The sequence below is a fragment of the Protopterus annectens genome, chromosome 1.part0 (genome assembly GCF_019279795.1).
Source record: "Protopterus annectens isolate FY-2018-M chromosome 1.part0, PAN1.0, whole genome shotgun sequence".
Taxonomy (NCBI): domain Eukaryota; kingdom Metazoa; phylum Chordata; order Ceratodontiformes; family Protopteridae; genus Protopterus; species Protopterus annectens.
The window spans coordinates 495169754-495196199 of record NC_056725.1 but is presented as its reverse complement, the minus strand read 5'-3'; positions in this window follow the sequence as shown (position 1 = coordinate 495196199).

The window sequence follows — 26446 nt, the reverse complement described above, 5'->3', positions numbered from 1 at the left end:
CTCTGGAGGCATTCTGTCTGTCAACATCTCATGGTTGCAGTCCCAGTTTTGAACATTAATTGGAAGATTCTTCTTCAAGTGTTCCTGCATTTGTAGAAGATCCAAGAGGTCATGGTTTTGGTTGCCTGGGAAAGAACTCAGTGCAGGTCTAGGCTCAAATATTGCTGAGCCATCTGGGCTTGATGTCTTCAATGAGCTCTGCTGTGTTTTGCATACTGTGTATACATGTATTGTAGTGGGCTATGAACTTTAAGGTGTAAGTGATTTTAGAGATACAATTCACTCACAGAGCTGCTGCTGTTGTCATTTCTTTTCTGGTACCTAGAGTAATGAACAACCCCTACCAACCTGCTGATAGGTCTTCCATTTTCTAGCTGAACCAGATAGAGATTTTAATGAGGAACATTTTATATATAGACAAGGGGAAAAAACACATGCTCCCATATGCTTCAGGGAATGTGGTTTCACCTTGGAGATGGGGCTCTGCATCAAGGAAATGGACCCAAAAGTAGTGCTGTTAACCCCAAGTGCCTTGGATAAAATAGAAGAAGCTGCATTCAGGAACTTTTGTCATTTTGTCTGGCAGCCATTTTACTGCATGGTTGCTAAAGGGCATCTTAAGGTTATACCATCTGTCAGTATGCCACAGACAAGAAGTATCACTCTTTCAGTTGTGCACATTGCCAAGGAAGTTAATATGATGCCTGGCACTTGGAACTCCTCCTTTGATCAAAGTCTTCTGGGAAAGGTGCATTGATAAGATCAATGTTTGTGATGTCAGAAGCATTAGATTTTTTCCATACTGCTAAGTCCAGCAGGATTAAGAGGAATGAAAAGTTGATGCATTCTCTCCCTAGTGCATAGGATATTCCATGCCTCGCCAACAAATTTGGGAAGAAAGACCAAATCTATGTATTACTGTGATACATGAATAGCTCCCAGTCCAAGCACAGGATCCATAATCTGATAAGGGCAGCGGCCACACAGGGTCTGTCTCAAGATCTGGACCCCTAGATCCCACTGGCATTCAAGCTGTATAAAAAGAAAATATGTCATTAAGATAAGTATAGTTTTTGGGGTAAGTGGTTAAAAAACCCAGTTATGGTTATGGTGACTATTAGGAAATTTTCCTTCAAAAGGCCTGTACATCCAGGTGGAACCACTTCCTAAATGTGGCTGGTCAGTTTGTTAGTAATTTTGATTTAGCTGATACAACAGTGTGAGCTGGTCCTCACTCACTCCATGGTGAGTCAAGCATGTCAGCTGTTTCTATGCATCATGACCCAGTGGAGGCATGATTGTAGCTCACTTTCCTCATTGACTATTTGAATTTTGTACCTCTGATAATGTAGTTCATTTCTTGGAAAACATTTCCTTGTTGTATAAAATCTTGCAGTTTGGGACCCTTTATGTGTAGGAGCCATAACTGTTTTTTAATAAGAATAGGGACAAACACACTTTTCCCCTTTGAAAGTGATTTCAGAGTTGCCCCTGAACCCATTAATTCAGCTCCCAGTTTTCCTTGTGAAAGATGAAACCAGGGGAGATGGGGCTCTTCACACCCCAAATGTGCACTAGCAGCTCTGCTACCGGAGTTGGATCCAAAAGACTGTGAAAAAACACCAGTCTTCCTCTTTGTTGCAGGACTGAAAGGGCATGCTGTTGCTAAGGAGTCACTTTCCAAGCATATCACCATCTTCATCTGGGTTTTTCTTTTTTTTTGGCCTCAGGCAGTTAACCACTCCTTGGCTGATGATATATTCAAAGATTGCACTAGGAGAGGCTGTCTCTATTGATTCAAGGATGTATTTGCTGCGGTCACTTGGTCTTCTGTGCACTCTTGTATAAATTGTCCATGTCTTGCTGCTATCTTTAGGATTCATTTTAGGCCACAATTGGAAAGTCTACTCCAGAATTCTGCTGTCTGAGTTTTGTGCTTATACCTTCTGCTGGCTGCTTTCTTATTGGTGGTTACTGCATAGAATTTAGCTTGGTCAACAATGCATTGAGAAGGAGCATAAATGTTTAGATGTAAGATGTATTCTTATTATATCAGTTGGTCTACAAGAAGATCCTTCTTGATGAACAAGGAATGACCTTCCTCCATCTCCCCTCAACCATTCTCCAGTGTTGGGGTTCCCATTAAATCAGGCAAATATGTACTTGTTTGGAAAAGTACCAAATATTCATTGTAATATGAGGAGTGCTCTTATTCTGGTTTGAAATTGAGAAATAAAAATAACCTGGATATAATAAGGATCATGAATAAGAACCTTACTATAATTTTTTCAGGAGAGGAGCTTGCATATGAACCATCCTGTTATTTCTGAGCATTGTGCTGTCACACAACTGGCAGTCTACATAGCACTGTATCATCGTAACAGTTTTGAAAATGTTAACACACCTTGCACTGATGCAAAACTGCCACACAAACAATAACAATAAAGCCTGACATATTGTCAAACAGCTTTTAAAGCTATTGATTGATTCAGAGATGCAGTTCTGTTTTTTTTGCAATATGAGATGTGTTACAGCTTTTAAAGGTGTTTGACACTGCTCTGCTACACTTTTTCTAAATTAGCAGTGAACTGGGACAGCTAACCCCACACATGTATTACGAAGAATTATAATTGGACGTCTGATAGTAACTTCAGTTTGTGTTCATAAAAGGGATTCCAAAAACGTCACCTGTTTAACTACATAATTTCTCAGGCATATAACATAACACATTCATTGTGATCAGCAACTGTATAATAATTCTCGGTTATTTCTTGATTTGTAGGAAAGTGCTTGTTTATGGCATTGGGACAAACTAGCAGAGGGATGGTCTCACTTGTATATCCTTCACATTTCTATGGGCATTGGTGCAGGAGTGTGGATATCCTTAAATGTAGGATCTTACAGACAGAAGAGCAGAATTGTGACTGGAGAACATATACCCAATAATTGACCTGTCAAGTAGGTTTGAATTCAATATCAACTGATCTGAAGAGTATGTGTTTTTTATATTGCAAAAATTATCAATTTACAGTATTTGTTCTTATGTTTTAGATGGGACACTTTCCAGTGATGACAGTTAAGCATAGTAAAGCATTGAATATATTTATACATTCAGTAAATGAACACCTTTATTAATAGCAGACAGCAGTGGTTAATATGCCAACTCTATGTTATCGATATATGGTTTACATTGAAAACCTTGAAACTGCATCGGTCGACCGGCATGTGGTCAAATGGCAGTTTTCAAGTCAGTAAAATGTCAAACCAAAATGTATCGACTACACTACAGCGAAAGGTTAGTGTAGCTCAAGTATTTGGGTTCAACATTGTGCAAGGAAATCGCGGTTCAGTGAATTAGCCCATTTTCTCCCTGTATATAAAAAATCTAAAATAAAAATGTCACTAATGCCTGACTTGAGCTTATAAATGGATATGTGAATTCACATGTGTTTTAAAGCATTGTAAAGTGCTATAGCAACATTAGGGTTAAGTGATTTGAATAACTCTCAGTTAAAAGGATTTTCTGACATGTAATTCTTTATATTGACTCCTCTGGGCAACTGCTGTCCAATGCCCAAAAGATGGAACTACTGGAGGGGGTAGAGTGTCTGTCTTCCTAAGAAGTTAAGCAGGACAACAAACTTGAACAACTCCATATCCTTCTTAGAGTAAATAAAACCTTGGACCACATCATAGCAAACTAGTGAGCCCTCTCCTTGTCACCCATAGCCCACGATGCCTACCTTAACAAATTGGCATCCCACTTTATCGAGTCCAGCGCTGTTTTCTTAGGTGACCAACTATCCATCCATTACTTGGGAAACCTGCTTCACCAGCAATATGCTTAAACAAAGATTCTTGGACTTCATTAATGCCAGCTCCCTGGACCAACTAGTTGTAGCCCAACAAGGGGTACTAAAATATTGCCTCAGATTTTCACCATTATAACCTTGTAATCTGAAGTAGTTACTTAATTTGCTCTGCAACCTGTGGGTATCAGATCTGACCTCGAATCCGAGCCGGCATCTTTACTAGCTAAAAGATCTGAGCTCCTGGCTCCTCCTCTTTACCCATAATCCCTTGCTACATGCTCCCTTTCCCCAGATCGAGTTTGCCGTGGCTGAAAGAAGCTTCTAGTGAAGAGCTCCTTAGGCTTGGGTGAGATCTTTTCAGTTAACCTTTGTCAAAAAGTTAGAAAAAAGTTTAAATTTTGTTAGTGTGTGAGTGGTTTAGCTTCGTCGAGTGATAGTCTTAGTTTTATTTTTTTGTGGTAATTTTAGCTTATATACATTTTTTTTTTTGTCCCCTCCCCTTAGTGTATGGATTTGTTAGTGTGATGGCTGAGGGGCCCAAAGCCGTCTTTTCTAAGTGCACCGAGTGTGGCCATAAGCTTTCTCCGGCTGATGACCACACTCAGTGCGTTTTGTGTCTGGGGGTGGCCCACTTATCCACTAGCTGCCAGATATATGCAGCATTTAACCCCCGGGCCATTAGGGATAGGAAGAACAAGTTGATCCTGGCGGGCTTGTTACCGCAGGACACTTCTTCTTCCTCTCCCTCTAACGCACAGGCTGCTACTACAGCCCCCGTGCCTTTAGGTCCCCTGACTCTGCCTGGGACTCAACCTCCCTCTGCTGCGCAGAGTTCAGGGGACTCTTCTGCCTCTTCGAGAGAGAAGAGGCATAAGGAAAAGGATAGAGAGAAACACAAAAGTCATAAGAGGCGGGCTGAGACTCATCCCTCAGCCCCGCCATCTAAAGTTACTAGCCCCTCTATGAGGGTCTCTGGATCCTCTCCCTCTCAGCTCTGCCTTGTTTCTCGCTGGAGGAGGAGTACCGGTCTCCCTCGGGGTCACTGAGGCGGCCCTCCTGGTCCGCCTCGATGACCTCTTCTAGGTCTACAAGAAGCCTGACCAACGCAAACATGGATCGGATGATGCATCGATTTCTGCAGACTCAGATGCAGATGGGGGTGCTCCTGCCTCCCCCCCCCTCCGGGGGGGAGTGCAGTCCCCCTTTTTGCCCCGATCACTCCTTCTCCAACCCATTTTCGGGTTTTGGAATCATCGGATCCGGGCCCTTTCGGACCCGAGGATTTGTCAGCTCCGATAGTTCCAGTAGCTTCGACGCCGACTGTACCCTCGAGCGTGTCGGATCCTAGCTCTCGGGGCCGAGAGCCGAGCATCGGATCCATAGGGGTTGGTGTGTCTTCGGCACCCTACAGGTCAGAGCACACTTCCCTCTCGGATCTGACTGCTTTGGCTCCAGCACTGATCCCTGCTTCGGAGCTGAGGAGACTGCTTTCAGAGCCTGGAGAAAGCGGCTCGCCTTCGGCTTTTGAGGTAGTGGAGAGGGTTCTGTCAAGACCTTCCAGATCCCCGGTCCGGGCATCAGATCCTTCCACTCCCCCTATGCATTTGGGTCTATCCTCTATCATCCGACCCCTGGGACAGCCTGCTCAAACCCTCCAGTTAGTTCCCTTGGAGGAGCAGGACCCCGTAGGTGAGACCTCCTCGGATAGTCCCACCGAGGAGGTTCCTCGCAAATGGAAGTGTAAAAGGAGGCACCTGGACTCCCCTGAGTCCCTCACAACAGACACGGATTTGGATGAAGGGGAAGGCTCCCCAAGGTCACCCCCTGAGGATGTCTCCTTTGGAGACATCTTGGAAATGTTGCGAATTAGAGGGGGGTGGTCTGCCCAAAAACCTTCCTTGGACGAGTCCATGTTTCTGGCAGGCCTGTCTACCTCCTGGGTGTCCCCCCCGGCTGACCCCCTGGTAGACTTGATTACTACCAGGATGTGGAAGGAGCCCGACACCATGGAGCCAGTTCCAAGACGGCCAGACAAAATTCTTAATCCTCCCTCTGATAGGCAGGCCTGGTCTAAGAGTTCACCTGTGGATGCCATATTGGTGGCAGCTGCCACGAAGAAGGAACTTGCGCAGGAGAGTTCCTCGGTCCACCCTCTGGATAAGGAATCTCGGATGTTGGACCGCATTGGGAAGCGGATGTTTGCTTCAGCCACCTTCTCTGTAAGGGCGCTGAACTACATGGCACACATTATCAGGCTACAGCGAGACCTAATAAAGGAATACGCTGCAGCTCCCCCGGAGTCCATGACGGTCAAGGATAAGAATACTTTCTCGACTCGTATGGCCACTCTGAAGTCTATCTCGAACACGTCTATGTGGCTACTCTCCCATGCTACGGAGGTAGCTGCTAGAGCTAGTGGAGCGGGGGTCATCTTGCGGCATCACACCTGGCTCCGCCTTTGCGATTTTGCGGAACCCTTTAAGGCGTCCTTCGCGAATGCGCCCTTTGACGGTTCTTCACTCTTTGGCAAGACCGTACATGAGACGCTGGTCCAAAGCAAAAAGGATGGGAAGACGCTGTCTGCCATCGGGGTCCACTTCTCTAATCCCCAATGATCCTTTTCGAGGAATCAGAGGGGACAAAAGAAGATGTGGTTCCGGAAATCTCAGCAGTCCGTCCAACTTCGGACCCCTCGTCCTTCAGAGGCAGAGGAGGACAAGGTGGACGCCGGCCCAGAGGCAGAGGGGGGCCGCGTAACTTTGGGTCTAGAGAACCGTTCTCGGACAGGCCCACGCAACAGCCCTGAGGGCTCACCCGGCTGTTCCTCTCTGGAGGCAGTCGGGGGGCATTTGTCAGAGCACCTACTAAATTGGGAGACCATCACGACGGATCGATGGGTGCTCCGAATCATACCCAATGGTTATTCCATTCCCTTCCTAAATCTTCCCCCCCATGAAGCGCCTCCCAGATGTCCAACCCGATCAAAGGGAGGTGGCAACTTCAGAAATTTCAAAGCTGCTAGAAAAAAGAGCCATCCATCGCATCCCCCCAGACCAGTTCGGATTGGACTATTACTCCAGGTTCTTCTTAGTGCCAAAGAAGACGGGGGACTTAAGACCAATTCTAGATCTTTCTTCCCTGAACCTGTTCATTCCCAAAGAGAAATTCTGGATGGTCACTCTTCAATCAATTCTCCCCCTCCTTCGGGAGAATGACTGGATGTGCTCCATAGACTTCAAAGATGCGTACTACCACATTTTGATGGACAGACGATCCAGGAGGTTTCTCCGCTTCCGGCTGGGAACCAGTCATTATCAATTCAGGTTTCTTCCGTTCGGCCTCACCTCAGCCCCCAGGGTGTTCACCAAGGTCATGGCAGTGGTTGCAGCCCACCTGAGACTCCAGGGCATTCAGGTCTTTCTATACCTGGACGACTGGCTCCTCACCGCCTACAACAGGCATCAACTGTGTGGTGCCAGGGATTATGCTCCAACTCTTGCCCAGAGTTTGGACATTTCGGTAAACCTTCAAAAGTCCTTTCTTCATCCTGTACAGGTTCTGGAATTTATAGGGGCCAAATTGGACACTCGCCTCTCTCGGGCCCTACTAACTTCAGACAGGGTGAACAGTTTGTCATGTCAGGTTATAGCCCTCCTTCAGAAACCGGCTCCATCGGCAGAGTTAGTCCTGAGAGCACTAAGCTCTATGGCGGCGGCAATCAGTCTTTGCCTACACGCTCGTCTATGAATGAGGATTCTGCAATGGACCCTTCAAGTCCAATGGGCTTTGTTGCTACATCCATTGAACACCTCTATTCCCCTGAGCAGGGCTTGCAGGGACTTCCTCCTCTGGTGGCTTCGCTCACGGGAGCTGCGGGAAGGGAGACCCTTCGTGATGTCTCCGCCCCAAGCCACGTTGACCACGGATGCTTCTCACCTCGGGTGGGGGGGCATTCTTTGGGCAGAACCATCCAAGGCACGTGGACAACCTTAGAGACCGCTTTACATATCAATGTCCTAGAGATGAGGGCGGTGCTTCTGGTGTTGCAAGCTCTCCACGACCTTCTTCCTGTAGGGACTATTGCGGTTCAAACAGACAACATGGCGGTAGTCTGGTACATAAACAAACAGGGAGGGACCAGATCTTATCCCCTTTGTTGGGAGGCTATGAGAGTTTGGGAGTGGGCAATATCCACCATCTGCTTTCTGGTAGGAACGCACATTCTGGGTCGGTCCAACGTTCTGGTGGACAAACTGAGTCGCGTGATCCTCACACCATACAAGTGGTCTCTGAAACCATCAGTTGTGAAACAGATCTTCCTCAAATTGGGTCTACCTTGCTGCAATCTTTTCACTTCTCCGTCAAACACAAAGTGCAGCGAGTTTTTTGCGATACTTCCCCCACCAGGGGAGAGCCCCAGAGACGCTCTGGTTCATGCTTGGCCACCCGGTCTCTTCTATGCTTATCCCCCCCTTCCTCTTATGATGAAGTTCATTCAGAAAGCACGTCAGTTGGGGAGCAGAATTATCCTCGTAGCCCCATTCTGGCCTCGCCAGATCTGGTTCCCTTGTCTGCGGTCTCACAGTGTAGATGTTCATCGTGCATACAGCTGCAGTCATAACAGATGGGTTCTCCTGCCGTCAGGTGGGTCCTCGGTCGGCCAAATTCCAAAGTCTAGGTCCGGCGTCGGTTGTCGTCACTTTCTTTCCTGACGTCAGTGCGACAGGGGTGTATAATACACAGCCAAAGCCATTTTCTTCAGTCTTTTTTGCCGCGTGGTGCCCGAAGCAGAAGCAGTTCGCAAGTGCCGGTCGGACAGCTCCTGAAATTACGAAAATTTGGAAACCAAAGTCTTCTTTAAAGCTAAGTACCCTGTTGGGGAAACTTTTCTTGCCTCAGACCGATGTCAGACAAAGTTAACAATTGTATTTCTTGTGGGAAGCAAATACCGCATAAGGATTTCCATTCCCTCTGTATACCTTGTTTAGGCCCAGACCACGACGTCTCGGGCTGTCGCTTTTGTGCTATTTTCAATAAACGCACTATTAAGCGTTGGGCGGAGTTCGTCCAGCACTTTTTTGGTAAAGCTTTTGATTATAAAATGTCATCGGAGACTCCGACTACCGTTTTGTCCAAAAAACGCAAGGACAAAGACCGACACGCGAGGTCCGCGGTCTCCACCGACACCACACCAAAACTGGCTACACGTGGTCCGGTTCTCAGCGAGGCGCCTACGCAGCCCCTGACTACCGACGACACTTCTCTGGCGGTGTCTTCTGTAACCGAGACCGCAGGTGCCTCCACCCATACCCTGACTACAGCTACCGAAGCCACTGCGAGTGTTGAGCCTCTTAATGTGGACAGGTCCACTTCCACCCATGGTGTCTTCAGACCCTCATCTTCCTTTTCCATAAAGGCCTTTACTAAGTCCAAATCAGCCATGCATCCCAAGAGGCCTGTTGCACAGGGCCCATCTCCAGGTCCCATGCCTAAAAAGCAGATACTCAAAATGGCTGAGGATTTAATTACTCTTATCAGGGGTTCCCAACCCCCTCCGGACAAGAGACCCAGAGTGGAGGAAGATTCTCCCTCTTCTGACCAGGGCTCCATTATTTCAGAACGTTCTGATGAAGAGGAACACTCGTACTCCCCTTTTGAAGATTCTGATGCAGAGCAGTCCATTCCTTCTGTATCTCCCCCAGAGGATTTTTCTTTCGGGTAACCTTGCATACCTTGAGGAACACTTCCATTGGGAAGGCCAAGATTTTTCAGATTCCAAGAAAAGGCTTAGGGAATTTCATTTGCTACCTCAGCGCAGACCTCTGGCGATACCTCCTGTCTTGGACATACTTGATGATGTTTACTCGGAGGCTTGCCTTAATCCTGATTCCCTGCCTCCTGCCCCAGTCAAGCCTGATAGGTACTACAGAGTTCCTAACTCACACCAATTTCTTTACAAAAGCCATAATGCTGACCCTGAAACCATTTCTCAAGGCCCCAAGGGAATGAAGGCCTCTACTGCTAAGAATCCATTACCTTCCGAAAGAGAGTCTAGATCCTTAGAAAGGTGGGGAAAAAAGGTATATACCTCGGCCACCCTAGCCATGAGGGCCTTAAATTGTCAGTTCCATACGCTTAAATATCAGCAGTTTCTGTTATCACAATTAAGGAATAAAATGTCACAACCTGAACAACCAGATTTGAAGGAGTTGCAGGATATGATGCATAGTGCAGAACAAGTGGGTAAACACACCTTACAATGTGGCTATGATGCTCTAGAGGCCTCAAGTAGAGCTGCTGTTACAGGATCAGTCATTCATAGACATGCCTGGCTTAGGGAACAAATCTTGCCTGATCATGTTAAAGCTAAACTACTAGATGCTCCTTTACAAAAGGATGTATTATTTGGTACTAATGCTGAGGAGATACTATGGAAAATGGAAGAAAAAGCTAAATCTATGCAAACTGTCAAAGCTTTTCTACAGGTACAACCACCACGTTTTAGCAAAAATTGGCCTTCAAAAAACTGGTCCTTTCCAGCCACGGGCAAGCCCCAAAGAGGTAGATACAGGCACACAAGGGGCAGAGGACAATCTCAAGGATCATATAGAGGCAGACAATGGCAAACTCCAGCACCAAGAGGTGTCGAAGACAGTGCACAACAATACAGGAAACAAACCCAATGACTTTCCCCTTTGCATGCTAAGCAAGTCTCAGCTGGCAGCACCCTTGGGAGGAAAGCTGGCATTATTTTCAAAAAATTGGCATATTATCACAACAGACAAATGGATCCTGGACATTATAAACAGAGGCTACAGATTTCATTTTCACACTCTTCCAAAAATGAGAGGCATGCCGAACCTGCCACACAATCAAAGGGCAGAGGCTCAAATACAAATTTCAAAGCTCATGGACATGAAAGCTATTCAAGAGGTACCTACTCACGAACAAGGTCAAGGTTTCTATTCCAGACTATTCCTGGTACCAAGGAAGGGAACCGATTGGAGACCCATTTTGGACTTATCCATCCTAAACACATTTCTACTCATACCAAAATTCAAGATGCTCACCTTACAGCAGCTTCTTCCCATGCTGGGCAAGGAGTCTTGGCTGGTAACATTGGACCTCAAGGAGGCATACCTGCATGTCCCAATCAGACAAAACTGCAGAAGATACCTCAGATTTCTTGCAGGGTCAATCCACTATCAATTCTCTGCATTGCCCTTTGGCTTATCTACTGCGCCCAGAGTATTCACAAAATGCCTGGCATCAGTAATTGCCTACTGCAGACTTCAAGGGATACAAATTTACCCTTATTTGGACGATTGCCTGATCCAAGCGGACAGCAAACACATACTTCTGGAACATCTGGCTTATGTAACACGGTTATTGAATTCTCTGTGATACACAGTCAACAAAGAGAAATCCAGGCTAACACCATCTCAGAAAATAATTTTCCTGGGTGCCAACTTGGACACAAACACCCAGATGGCCTATCTTACGCCAGAAAAACAGGGGCAACTAACTCAGTACTTCAAAATACTAGCAAATTGTACCAGGCTAACTGCAAGGAAAATCCTGCAGGCTCTGGGCTTCATGGCATCTTGCATTCTTCTAATCCCATGTGCAAAGTTGCATATGAGGAAACTTCAATGGTACCTGAAAAACCTATTGTCTCAACACAGCCACAATTTGGAAACAATAATACCACTAATCCCATGTTTGCAAAAGGAATTTCTATGGTGGGCCCAAGCATGCCAAGCAAACACAGGTCTTCCATTCTGCAAGCCTCAAGCAAATCAAGTCATCACAACAGACGCCTCAGACTACGCCTGGGGGGCACACATGACAGACAGGTGCATTCAGGGCAAATGGTCCCAAAAGGAAAAGCACCTTCACATCAATCAAAAGGAAATGCTAGCAGTGATAAATGCAATTACAGCTTTCAAGGACCTCCTGCATCCAGGGCAATTATTGATAAGAACAGACAACACCACAGTAATGTGGTACATAAACAAGGAGGAACACATTCATACCCCCTGTGCAGGCTGGCCATGTCACTTTGGAACTTGGCTCTGGAATGGCAAATCGAACTTCAAGCACAGTACCTGCCAGGTTTGGAAAACATGCTGGCAGACAATCTAAGCAGAAATATGACAGACCCGCACAAATGGAAGTTGCATCCTCAAGTGTTTACAAAGATAATCCAAGTGTGGGGAAGGCCAGACATAGATCTCTTTGCCTCCCATAGGAATCATCAATTGACAAAATTCTGCTCAAGGACATTCCATCCAAAGGCCTGGAGAGTGGACGCCCTTTCTTTCAGTTGGGCAGCACGGACAGTTTACGCCTTCCCACCTTTGCCTCTTCTGCCCAAGGTGCTCTTGAATGCAAGAGCAGACAGACAGATACTGATTGCTTCAGACTGGCCAAGACAACACTGGTACCCACTCCTGAGAAGCCTAACACATTCTCTTCCCTGGACCCTACCTCTAATGCCTCTTCTACTGACTCAGCACAGCTACAAAACTCTTCACAGTCAGCTGGAAACACTCAATCTGGCTGCATGGAAAATTCCTTAACACCACAACAGACCCTACTCTCCAAGGAGGTGCAGGATGTCATTTTGGAGGCCAGAAGGCCATCTACTAGAAAGGCTTACTCCTCAAAATGGAAACGGTTTTGCGCTTGGAATGAGAAAAAAGGCCAGGATCCTAGAAAACTGAATTTACCTCAGATATTACAGTACCTAGCTGAGCTGTTGAACAGTGGACTTTCATTTTCCTCCGTCAAAATCCATGCCTCAGCCATTTCTGCAGAATACAACACTGATCCACCCTTATTCTCCCACCCACTCTTAAGACAGTTCCTCAGAGGGGCTAAGAATATAAGACCTCCAAGGAAACAACCAATACCAGCCTGGGATCTTAATTACATTCTAGAAAAATTAACATTGCCTCCCTTTGAACCAGCTGCCTCAACAGATTTGCAATATTTGTCCTGGAAAACAGCTTTCCTTCTGGCCATTACCTCAGCTCGTAGGGTTTTGGAACTACAAGCCCTCATGGCTGTGCAGCCCTTTCTCATCTTCCATCAGGACAGGGATTCCCTAACCAACCCATCATTTATGCCTAAGGTAGTATCCAGGGTAGCTTTAAATCAGGCCATACTTACCTACCTTTTACCCCAATCCTCAAAACAAAGGGGAAAGGCTGCTACATTCCTTAGACATCCATAGACAGCTACATTACTATTTGGACAGAACAAAGCCTTTCAGGAAATCAGAACAACTCTTTGTGTCCTATGCTGTAGGAGCTCAAGGAAGCCAATTTCCAAACAGACAATTTCAAAATGGATAGGCCACTGCATACGGTTTTGTTACTCCTTTCATGGTAAATCTGTACCTGCAGGCATCAGATCCCACTCCACAAGGGTCACAGCTACCTCTGCAGCCTTCCTCAGAGGAGTCCCTACCAAAGATATTTTGGAGGCAGCCACTTGGAGTTCTGTGCATACCTTCACTAAACACTACCACCTACCTTTATACTCCAAAACTAGAGCAGGCTTTGCCACTGCTGTGTTGCAGGGCATTCTGGCTCCCCCCAGTTCCGCCTAGTGCCTACCACCCTGTGCGTAGCTTTGGGATTCTACCCATCTGTTATGACTGCAGCTGTATGCACGATGAACATAGTACAGTTTTGTACCTACCATAAATGTAGATGTTCGAGTGCTAATACAGCTGCAGTCCAGGTTTCCCTCCTCCTTCCCTCTGGGTACAGACCTAGTGGCTAACTCCTCATCTTACAACTTGATTGGGTTATCCTTCTATGGTGCATTTGCTTGCAACTACTGGTTTTTGATTATATTGCAATGCATGATTATATATCATATATAGATATATATATATATATATATATATATATATATATATATATATATATATATAATATATATATTTTTTATATATATTGCCTTCCTTCTGGGGGCACCTGACATCTGGGGCAAGAAAGACTGAAGAAAATGGCGTCGGCTGTGTCTTATATACCCCTGTCACACTGACGTCAGGAAAGAAAGCAACGACAACCGACGCCGGACCTAGACTTTAGAATTCGGCTGACCGAGGACCCGCCTGATGGCAGGAGAACCCATCTGTTATGACTGTAGCTGTATTAGCACTTGAACATCTACATTTATGGTAGGTACAAAACTGTACTTTCCTCCATGAGTCTTAGATCCCATCCCATTCCTGATCTGATTTCGCATCCTGCAGAATTGCAACCCCCGAACCTGGTAAACCTCAAGCTCGCGGCTTGGTTGATCCAGTTCCTCTGATGGCAAGGACTCCCGGCATCTCATCACCAGTAAAGGCCATTCTGGTAGCGGCTCACAAGCCTGCTACCAGGAAAATTTACAGTAGTAAATGGAAGCGTTTTTCTGTCTGGGCTAAGGACAAGGGCTTAGATCCCTTTACCGTCCCTATTCCGGCGGTTCTTGGTTTTCTGTCACAAATTTTTCATCAAGAAGCCAGTGCATCTACAGTTAAAGTACAATTGGCAGCCATTTCCCATTTTCATGTAGGGGATAGACTGGGATCTTTAGCTTCTGCGAAGATATGCAAAACCTTCTTGAAAGGTATTTCTCTATTGAAACCACCAGTTAAGACTGCGGTCCCACCATGGGACTTAACTTTGGTTTTACAAGCATTGACAAGCCCAACTTTTGAGCCTGCCGCCTCAGTTCCATTAAAGTTCTTATCATGGAAAACAGCCTTTCTAGTTGCTATTACTTCAACCAGGAGGGTTTCGGAACTTCAAGCCCTTTGCATGAAACCCCCTTATCTAATCTTTCATAGGGATAGAGTGTCTCTCAGGACTAACCCTTCCTTCTTACCAAAGGTGGCTTTAGAGTCAAATATTAATCTGTCGGTTAATTTACCAGTGTTCTTTCCCAACTTTCAGAACAAAGGGGAATACAAATTACACAAGTTGGATGTACATAGAGAACTACGTTTTTACTTGCACAGGACGAAGGATACTCGCAAGGCTGATCAGTTGTTTGTGTCCTTTGCCACATCTGCTCTGGGTAGAGCTATTACCAAAGTTACCTTAGCAAATTGGATTTCACAGTGCATCATTCATGCGTATGTAGCCTCAGGTAAACCTGCTCCTATCCGAGTCCATGCCCACTCAAATCGATCCATAGCCACATCAGCAGCCTTCTGGTCCAGGTTTCCCCTGGACGACATATGTTCAGCAGCTACTTGGTCCTCTTCCCATACATTCAATTCTCATTATAAATTGGATATGATATCCAGGAGTAGGGCTTCCTTTGGCTCCGCTGTGCTTCAGAATATCCTTTCTTGAGGGCCTCCCAAGGTTTTAGGTAACTGGGGACTCTGTCCCACAGGTTGCAGAGCAAATAAAGTAACTACTTCAGATAAAGAAGTTATGTACTCACCATAACGTTCCATCTGAGTAGGTACTTCATTTGTCTGCAACCGACCCCCCCCCCTCCATGCCCCCTAACCATTATCGTGGTTCCTGATCATGATTGAGATTGTTTCATGTGTTGATCATTACTTGTTCCTCTGTCGAGGGTCTTAGTTGTTAGATTAAGCAAACTCGATCTGATGAAAGGGAGCATGTAGCAATGGATTATGGGTAAAGGGGAGGAGCCAGGAGCTCGGATCTTTTAGCTAGTAAAGCTGCCGGCTTGGATCCGAGGTTGGATCTGATACCCACAGGTTGCAGACAAATGAAGTACCTGCTCAGATGGAATGTTATGGTGAGTACATAATTTCTTTTTCTCAACAGCTTCAGTTACTATATCACTGGTCAAATCTGACCATTGTTATTAGGATAAAACTGGATCTGACACAAAACCCTTCTGTCTATAGAGACTGCTATACGGCAAACCTACTCCTGCTAACTGATGACCTGACGCAATTTCATCTCTCTCTTCTGCTCAATGACCCCATGATTCATGCTGCCACAGTTACATATAATTTCTATACCTACCACAAAGCATGCATTTGAGGTATTGGTCCCCATGTGACAGAAATGCAATGCCAAGTTCAGGAATAAACTCCTATGATGGAACCTTAACATGAACAAAGTATAAAGTAAGATGAAGAAGAAGAAACTCTTAGCCCATGTGTGTAAGCTTAATATCCAATTATCTAGAGGAGAACTCAAAAAGATCAATAAAGAACTCAGAAGCAAAATCAAATCCTCCAAACTGAAAATTTCCACCATTACAAGTTTTTTTCAGCTATGCCAGTAACCTTAGAACTAATGTCCAGCAGTACACAGTGCTGATACATAATAACAACACATACTCTTTACCTGAGGACATAGTCAACCTATTGGCTGACAAATTCAGCTTGATCTTTACTCCTCCATTCCTCCCCTAACTTTCCAAAGCAAATTATCATACCCATGCTACTCCCTCTGAACAAGTCCTGAGTGCTGTCTCCAAGACCAAAAATGCTAGTTCCATGGTTCCTGATAATGTGCCAGATTGCCTCCTTGCAAGTATCAAACACTGTGCTGTAGACTTGCTACTAAGCCTATTTAATCTTAACCTCATCTCTGTATTTATACCAGTGGTATGGAGAACCATTGTAGTCATGTTTCTACTGATCTTGGGTAGGGTTTGCAGCTGGTTGTCTGTAAAGCAATGGAATGCATCATTGTGGAATTTTTATCAAGGATGTAGGCAGTCTACAAGCCCTGGACCCAAGCCACTGGTATTTAGCAGAAATGCTGAGCTGGTGCAGGACAAAAGGTCACAAAATGGAACTCAGCCTTGGGGTTTTATCTTCCTATAAGACAAATGTGGCAGAATCCAATACTAGACCTCTGCCTGAGAACTCCATCATTAGGCTAAGAAAGTCTACACAAGGCACACCACAAAAATGGGGTGGTAGGTCAATGCCTTCTTTATTCCATGGACAACAGTTTTGTTGTTTTCCCTCTTTTATTCCTAATCCCAATGATTATGTTGAAATCAGGGATGGACCAAACTAGTCTTATTCTGGTAGTTCTGGGACTAAAGAAGCCATGTGTAACTTAGATGTCACAACTGTGAGATCATTTTCCCTTGTTGTATAGCATTCTCACCTAGGAAAAGGAGTCGGTGATACATCAAAAGCTGACCAACCCAAGACTTGGCAGCATGTATGTTTTAGCCTGATCCCTTCAGAGACATTTATCAGAGAAAGTGCTCCATTTCCTAAGGGAGGTCAGGAAACACAGCAATAGAACATGATATTCATCGTGTTTCACTGTTGCAGTCTGTACACTAGGGTTATCCTGCTGGCAGGCTACCCGCAGTTGGCCTGAATTCCAAAGTCCTGGTCCGGCATCAGTTGCTGTCACCTCTTCCCTGACATCAGTGCGCCAGGGGTATAAAAGATGCAGCCGACACCATTTTCTTCAGTATTTCTTGCCGCTTGGTTCCCGAAGCAAAAGCAGTTTGCAAGTGCCGGTCGGCCAACTCCTGAGATTTTTGAAATTGAATTTCAGAACCGAAGACTTCAATAAAGCTAAGTACCCCGTTGGGGAAACTTTTTCTTGCTCCAGACCGATGTCAGTAAAAGTTAACAATTGTATTTCTTGTGGGAAGCAAATACCTCATAAGGATTTTCACTCTTACTGTATTCCTTGCCTAGGCCCCGACCACGACATTGCTAGTTGTCGGTTTTGCACTAGATTCAACCAACGCACTATTAAGCGTCGGTTTGATTTTGCTTTACATTACTTTGGCCAAAGGTTTAATTATATAATGCCGTCGGAACAACCGACGACCGGAATTCATAAAAAAGGACAAAGAAAAGGACAGGCATCCGAGTACAAAACCGACGACAAAGCCTCTTCTAGGCCTGTCGCCGGTTCTCAGTGAGGTGCTTTCACAGCCCCTGACACCCGCTACCTCAGAGCCACAGGCCGCCTCCGACTCCCATGTGGAGACACCTAGGCTTCTGGAAACTCAAGATATTCATCGTGTTACACTGCTGCAGTCATTACACTTGGGGTTATCCTGCTGTCAGGCGGTCCTGCAGTCAGCCAGAGTTCCAAAGTCTTGGTCCGACATTGGTTGCTGTCACTTCTTCCCCGACGTCAGTGCGCTAGGGGTATATAAGATGCATCCAACGCCATTTTCTTCAGTCTTTCTTGCCGCGCGGTGCCTGAAGCAAAAGCAGTTTGCAAGTGCCGGTCGGCCGACTCCTGAGATTTTCGAAGTCGAATTTCAGATCCAAAGTCTTCAATAAAGCTAAGTACCCTGTTGGGGAAACTTTTTTCTTGCCTCAGTTCGATGTCAGAAAAAGTTAATAATTGTATTTCTTGTGGGAAGCAAATACCTCATAAGGACTTCCACTCTTACTGTATTCCATGCCTAGGCCCTGATCACAACGTCACTAGTTGTCGGTTTTGTACTAGATTTAACAAACGCACTATAAAACGACGTTTTGATTATGCTTTGCACTACTTTGCTCGACAGTTCAATTATACAATGCCGTCAGAACAACCGATGACCGCAATTCTTAAAAAATGAAAAGACAAGGATAAAGACAGGCATCCGAGGTCCAAAACCAACGACGAAGCCTCTTCTAGGCCAGTCACCGGTCTGCCGGTTCTCAGTGAGGTGCTTTCGCAGCCCCTGACACCCGCTACCTCAGAGCCACAGACCGCCTCCGACTCCCACATGGAGACAACTAGGCCTCTGGAAACTCAAGGTATTGGCCTATGGAATCTAATCCCTCAGATGGGTCCGGAGCCGCTGAGCAGGCATCGGCTTCTGAGGGTGTTTTCAGACCTTCACAACTTACCATTAAAGCAACAGCCAAGACAAAAACACCATTAAAGACAAAGAAGTAAGTACAGCATTCTCCTGGACAGTCCTCCATGCCTAAGAAACAGATGCTCAAAATGGCCGAAGACCTCATTACTCTAATCAGGGGTTCCCATCCCCCTCCTGAGAAAAGGCCTAGGCAGGATACAGACTATGATTCCTCTGATCAGGTCTCCATTTCCTCTGATTCCTCTTCAGACCAGGGATACTCTATACCCCCCCTACGAGGACTCTGATGCTGAAGAATCTATCCCTTCAGCCTCTCCTCCTGAGGATTTCTCTTTTGGGGCAACTTTACGTACCATGAGGGAGCATTTCCATTGGGAAAGTCAGGATTATTCAGAATCCAAGAAAAGGCTCAGGGACTTCCTTTTACTGCCTCAGCACAGGCCCCTTGCTACTCCGCCTGTGTTAGATATTATAGATGATGTGTTCTCTGAATCCAGCTTGTCTCCTGATTCTTTGCTCCCCGCACCAGCTAAGCCCGATAGGTATTATAGAGTCCCTGACTCTCGCACGTTTCTTTCTAAAAACCCTTCTGCTGACCCAGAAACCATTTCCCAGGGTCCCAAAGGAGTTAAGGCTTCCATTGCAAAAATCCAGTCCCCTCTGACAGAGATTCTAGAGCATTGGATAGATGGGGGAAGAAAGTTTACACTTCTGCAACTTTAGCAGTAAGGGCTTTAAATTGCCAGTTTCACATGCTTAAGTATCAACAATATTTAATGGCTCAGTTAAAACAGAAAATGCTTGCAAGCTCAGAAGCTCCTGACTATAAAGAAATGCAGGATTTATTGCGTGCAGTTGAACAGGTGGGAAAACATACTCTGCAATGTGGTTTTAATTCTTTAGAAGCCTCTTGTAGAGCCGCAGTTACAGGTTCTGTGATTCGAAGACATGCTTGGTTAAAAGAATAGAGTTTACCTGATCATGTTAAGGCAAAATTATTGGATGCTCCTTTACAGCATGATACCTTGTTTGGTGTTAAGGCAGAAGAGGTGTTAAAGAAAATGGAGGTTAAAGCTAAATCTAATCAAACAGTCAAAGATTTCTTACAGGTACAGCCACCTCGATTTAGCAGAAATTGGCCTACAAAGAATTGGTCCTTTCCAGTGTCAGACAGGCCACAGCGAGGCAGAAACAGATGCCCAAGAGGCAGATCTCAACCCCAAGGCTCTAACAGACAACGACAGTGGGGTACCTCAACCCCAAAAGGGAGGGGAGGACAAGTCTCAGCCTTACAGGAAACAGTCCCAATGACTTCCCCCTTTGTATGCCAAGCACTTCCCTTTTGGCAGCCCCCTTAGGGGGGAAACTAGCACTTTTCTCTCAAAATTGGCAAACTATCACCCAAGACAAATGGGTTCTGAATATTGTGTCTCAAGGTTACAGGTTCCACTTTACCAAGGCTAAAAGGAATGCCAAACCTGCCACAAAATCAATGGGCAGAGGCTCAAAAACAAATTTCAGCCCTCATGGACATGAGAGCTATTCAAAAAGTACCAAAGCAGGAACAAGGACAAGGATTTTACTCAAGACTCTTCCTGGTCCCCAGAAAAGACAAAGCCTGGAGACCCATACTAGACCTTTACACTCTAAATACTTACCTGGACGTTCCGAAATGAAAAATGCTGACACCACAGCAACTTCTTCCCATGCTGAGCAAGAAGGCTTGGCTTGTTACTTTGGACCTCAAAGAGGCATATCTGCATGTCCCTATCAGACAAGATTGCAGAACATACCTCAGATTCAAAGCTGGTACAATGCACTACCAATTTTCTGCACTGCCCTTTGGCTTATCTACTGCGCCCAGGGTCTTCAGAAAGTGCCTGGCACCAGTAATTGCATTTTTCAGACAAAAAGGAATTCAAATATATCCATACCTGTACGACTGCCTCATTCAAGCAGAGAGAAAGGACATTCTTCTAAAGCATCTGGCATTTGTAAAAAGGTTGCAAATTTCTCTAGGGTATACAGTAAACGAAAATAAGTCAAAACTAGTGCCCTCACAACGGATCATATTCCTGGGTGCCAGCTTGAATACAATGGCCCAGATGGCTTATCTCACGCCAGACAAACAAGGACAACTGACTCAATATTTTCAATTACTGGCAAAAAAGTCCCATCTCCCTGCAAGAAAAATTCTGCAGGCCCTGGGATTCATGGCATCTTTTCTTTTATTGCCTCAGCACAGCCCCCTTGCTATTCCCCCTGTACTAGATATTGTTGTTGATGTTTTTTCTGAATCCAGTTTGTCTCCTGATTCTTTACCCCCTGCACCAGTTAAGCCAGATGGGTACTACAGGATCCCAAATTCACATAAATTTCTTTATAAAAACCCTGCTGCTGACCCAGAAACAATTTCACAGGGTCCCAAAGGGGTCAAGGCTTCCACTGCAAAAAATCCTGTTCTCTCTGATAGGGATTCAAGAGCACTGGACAGATGGGGGAAAAAAGTCTACACCTCTGCTACTTTAGCTGTAAGGGCTTTAAACTGTCAGTTTCACACGCTTAAATACCAACAATATCTGATGTCTTTGCTCAAACAGAAAATGCTTACAAGCTCAGAGTGTACTGAAAATAAGGAAATGCAGGATTTGTTGCATGCAGCTGAACAAGTGGGAAAGCATACTTTGCAATGTGGTTTTGATTCATTAGAGGCTTCTTGCAGAGCCACAGTTACAGGTTCTGTCATTCGAAGGCATGCTTGGTTATAGGAACAAAGTTTACCTGATCATGTTAAAGCAAAATTGTTGGATGCTCCATTACAGCATGATACTTTGTTTGGTGTTAAGGCAGAAGAGATGTTAAAGAAAATGGAGGATAAAGCAAAATCAATGCAGACAGTAAAGGATTTCTTACAGGTTCAGCCACCCAGATTTAGCAGGAACTGGCCTTCAAAAAATTGGTCCTTTCCAGTGTCAGACAGGCCACAAAGAGGCAGATCTCAGCCACAAGGCGCATACAGACCTAAGCAATGGGGTGCTTCTGCCCCCAAAGGCGGAGAAGACAAATCTCAACCCTATAGGAAACAGTCCCAATGACTTCCTTCTACCAATGCCAAGCACTTACCTCTTGCAGACACCCTTATGGGAAAACTTGCACTTTTCTCACAAAATTGGCACAAAATTACCCAAGACAAATGGGTACTAAAGATTGTTTCCCAGGGTTACAGGTTCCACTTTCACACCCTTCCAAGGCCAAAAGGTATGCCAGACCTGCCACACAATCAATGGGCAGAGGCAGAAAGACAACTTTCTGCTCTCATGGGCATGAGAGCTATTCAAAAAGTACCACAGCAAGAGCAAGAACAAGGATTTTACTCAAGACTTTTCTTGGTACCCAGAAAGGACAAAGCTTGGAGACCAATACTGGACCTGTCTACTCTAAATACTTTCCCAGACGTTCCAAAATTCAAAATGTTGACACTACACCAACTTCTACCCATGCTGGGCAAGAAGGCTTGGCTAGTTACTTTGGACCTCAAAGAGGCATACCTGCATGTCCCAATCAGACAATTATGCAGAAGATACCTCAGATTCATAGCTGGCTCAATACATTATCAATTCTCTGCACTGCCCTTTGGCTTATCTACTGCACCCAGGGTCTTCACAAAATGCCTGGCACCAGTAATTGCATTTTGCAGACAAAAAGGAATTCAGTTATATCCCTACTTGGATGACTGCCTTATTCAAGCAGACAGCAAGGACATTCTACTAAAGCATCTGGCGTTTGTAAAAAGATTACTAATTTGCCTAGGGTACACAGTAAATGAAAAGAAATCAAAACTAGTGCCCTCTCAAGAGATAATATTCCTGGGTGCAAGCTTAAATACCACTTCCCAGATGGCAGCAAAGACCCAACTACCTGCAAGAATAATTCTGCAGGCTTTGGGCTTCATGGCATCCTGCTAATTCCATATGCAAGACTGCATATGAGGAAGCTACAATGGTATCTAAAAAGTGTTTGGACTCAACATTGCCACAGCCTGGAAACAATAATTACTTTCATTCCCTGCCTGCAATAGGAGTTTCGATGGTGGGCACTGGCCTGTCACCACAACAAGGGACAGCCTTTCACTCTACCCACAGCCAGGCAGACACTAACAACAGATGCATCGGATTATGCCTGGGGAGCACACATGGCGGGAAAATGCATACAGGGTACGTGGCCCACAGACCAAATGCATCTTCATATCAATCAAAAAGAAATGCTAGCTGTACAGAATGCCCTGACAGCCTTCAAGGATCTACTACATCCAGGACAACTATTACTAAAGATGGACAATGCTACAGTCATGTGGTACATAAACAAGCAAGGGGGCACACATTCCTACCCCCTCTGCAGGCAAGTCATGACTTTGTGGAACACAGCACTGGCCTATCAAGTACATCTGCAGGCAAAATTCCTGTCAGGAAAGAAAAATACTCTGGCAGATGACCAAAGCAGAAACATCATGGACCCTCATGAGTGAAAACTAGATCCACAAGTCTTCAGCATGATAACAAAGAAATGGGGATGCCCAAACATAGATCTGTTTGCCTCCCTTCACAACTGCCAACTACAGAGATTCTGCACAAGGACTTATCACTCACAAGCATGGAAGGTGGATGCTCTATCATTCAGCTGGAAAAGCCTAACAGTTTATGCCTATCCACCACTGCCTCTACTCCCCAAGGTACTCCTAAAAGTCAGACAAGAGAAGCCAAAAATGATTCTGATTGCCCCAGACTGGCAACGCCAGCACTGGTACCCAATCCTAAAGAGCTTGTCTCAAGGACCAGCCTGGACTTTAATTTCTCATCTGCTGACACAATAAAACAATCAGATCCTGCACAGCCAACTCAGAACCTTAAATCTGGCTGCTTGGCGAATAATATAGCCACTCAGAACTCACCTCTCTCTCTCTAAAGCAGTTATGGATGTCATTTTGGAAGCCAGGAGGCCCAGCACCAGGAAATCTTATGCAGAAAAATAGAAGAGATTCTGTGCTTGGAACCAGGCACAAAGACTTGATCCGCTTGTCCCTAATATTCCTCAGGTTTTACAATACCTGACTGAGATGCTGGACAAAGGCCTATCCTTCTCATCAATTAAGATCCATGCCTCTGCCATTTCAGCTCATTACAATACAGAACCTCCTATTTTCTCTCATCCACTACTAAGGCAGTATCTCAGAGGGGCAAAAAACATAAGACCCCCAAGGAGAGCACCTATACCAACATGGGACCTCAACTTTGTCTTGGAAAAGCTCACAGTGCCTCCTTTTGAGCCAGCCAATACAACTGAGATAAAAGTCTTATCATGGAAAACTGCTCTGCTCCTAGCATTAACTTCAGCAAGAAGAGTCTCAGAGTTACAGGCATTAATGGCAGTGGAATGTTTCATAATTTTTCATCCGGACAGGGTTTCTCTAAGGACAAACCCAACATTTATGCCAAAGGTAGTATCCAGTGTGGCTCTTAACCAAGCCATTCATTTACCAACCTTTTATCCAAATCCCCAGAATAAAGGGGAGAGACTTCTGCACTCTTTGGATATACATAGACAGCTATGCTTCTACTTGGACAAAAGAAAAGCTTTCAGAAAAACTGAGCAACTTTTTGTGGCATACGCTGCAGGATCACAAGGAAAGGCTATTTCAAAGCAGACTATTTCAAAATGGATAGGACACTGCATTCGTTTCTGCTATGCACAGCATGGCAAGTCAGTGCCTAAGAATATTAGGCCACATTCTACCAGGGCAGCAGCCACATCAGCAGCCTTTCTCAGAGGAGTACCAACCAAGGAAATTTTGGAGGCTGCAACTTGGAGTTCAGTGCACACTTTTACCAAGCACTATCACTTACCTCTTTACTCTAAATCCAGAGCAAGCTTTTCCACTGCAGTCCTGCAGGGCCTCATAGCCACTCCTAATCCTATTTAGACCCAGTCGCCCAACCTCAGCTTTGGGATTCAACCTAAGTGTAATGACTGCAACAGTGAAACACGAACACAGTACAGTTGTCTACCTACCATAAATATAGATATTCGAGTGTATTCACTGTTCCAGTCTAGGTTACCCTCCCACCATCCCCCTTTCATTGCTGGGACTTATCTGTACTTCTCTATTCTATACAACCTATGTGGTGTATTTGCTTGTAGAGGAAGCTAATGTTTATGTTTGTGCATGCTTTTTTATTTGCAATTTTTTTAGCCTACCCTTTTGGGGGCACCTGACATCTGGGGCAAGAAAAACTGAAGAAAATGGCGTCAGCTGCATCTTTTATACCCCTGGCACACTGACGTCAGGGAAGAGGCGACAGCAACCGACACCGGAACAAGGACTTTGGAATTCAGGCCGACTGCGGGTAGCCTGCCAGCAGGATAACCCTAGTGTAATGACTGCAACAGTGAATACACTCGAACATCTACATTTATGGTAGGTACACAACTGTACTTTACCCTTCAAAGTAGAAAATGTTATCTTTATGATGTACTGCACAAGGCACGGCAGTACTGAAAACATAAAATCTGAATCTCCAAGGAGGCCTGTGTTATGCACTGATCAGGAGCCAGCTGTTTATAAGGGAAGTACTGTGCCTCAGACTTCATTGAAATTACTTTCACTGTATGAAACTTGAATTTTGGAGTGGAACAGTTAACCATCCCATCGACTTCCTTTGAACCTAGGCTACTGAACCCATTAAGTTTCTGTCATGGATGGCTCTTCTTCAGGCTGCAGTTCCCTCAGCAGAAGGATTTTTGAGGTTTAAGCTCTTATTTCTAAGGATCCATTTATAGCCTTCCATAAGGATAAGGTTAGTCTCAGAACACATCCCCCATTATACCTAAGATTATGTCAGAACATACAATAGCAGCAATTCCAAAACGCTCGCTGCTTCCTCTCACAAACAAACGGCCAAAAAGACTAAGCTGTTAAAAAAAAAAATGGATCCAATTCACAATTTTCTGGTGTTTAAGATTATGTCAGAAATATATTGAACTTAGCCATAGATCTGGCAGTATTTTTTTCATTTTAGCTCCTTGTATATCAAGATCCTGTATAGCCAGTTCCCCATAATTTCCCATCCCCAATGGTCACCTCTTTTGTGATGGCCCTCCTCAATGTGACCCTAACTGGGAATGTCATCCTACAGGGGTAGACTGCTGACTTAACAGGGTGCATGCTGTCATACTTCACTGAATGGGCCATGGCCAGGTAAGGGGCATTTATGTTGCAGTACACAGTTTTTTTATATTAAGCCATACCGCCAACTCAGATGTGCTGGGCTAACATCACAAGGTGGGCATGCTGTAGCACTGTGAGCCATTGCCTCTGCCTACCTTGAGATGTGTCTCTCATTTGCCATCCCACTATATAATGTGGCAGCTGCTGCTTCTCACATCTGAGCTATCACTTGGGTGCATGCCTTCAGCTCGTCTCCTCATCCGCCCTCCTGGAACTGCAAGTAAGCATTACTTCATGATTCCCCTTCTCTCCACTATAAGACTTTTCATAATCTAGGCTTTAATTGAACCATGTATTCTGTGTTGTCAGGGTGTCATACTTGAGGACCATGTAGCTGACCTGTCACCTACCACTTTGCCACTGTAACCCAGAACAAAAAACAGAACAAAGGAGAACGGATACTACATTTGCTGGATGACCAAATACAACTTAAGTCCTATTTATCCAGAACTAATGAGATGAGACAGTTCATCAGTCTGTTTGTGTTATACATTCCAAGTAACAGGATTGACCACCCTCAAAACAAACCTTTTTTAAGTGCCTAGTAAAC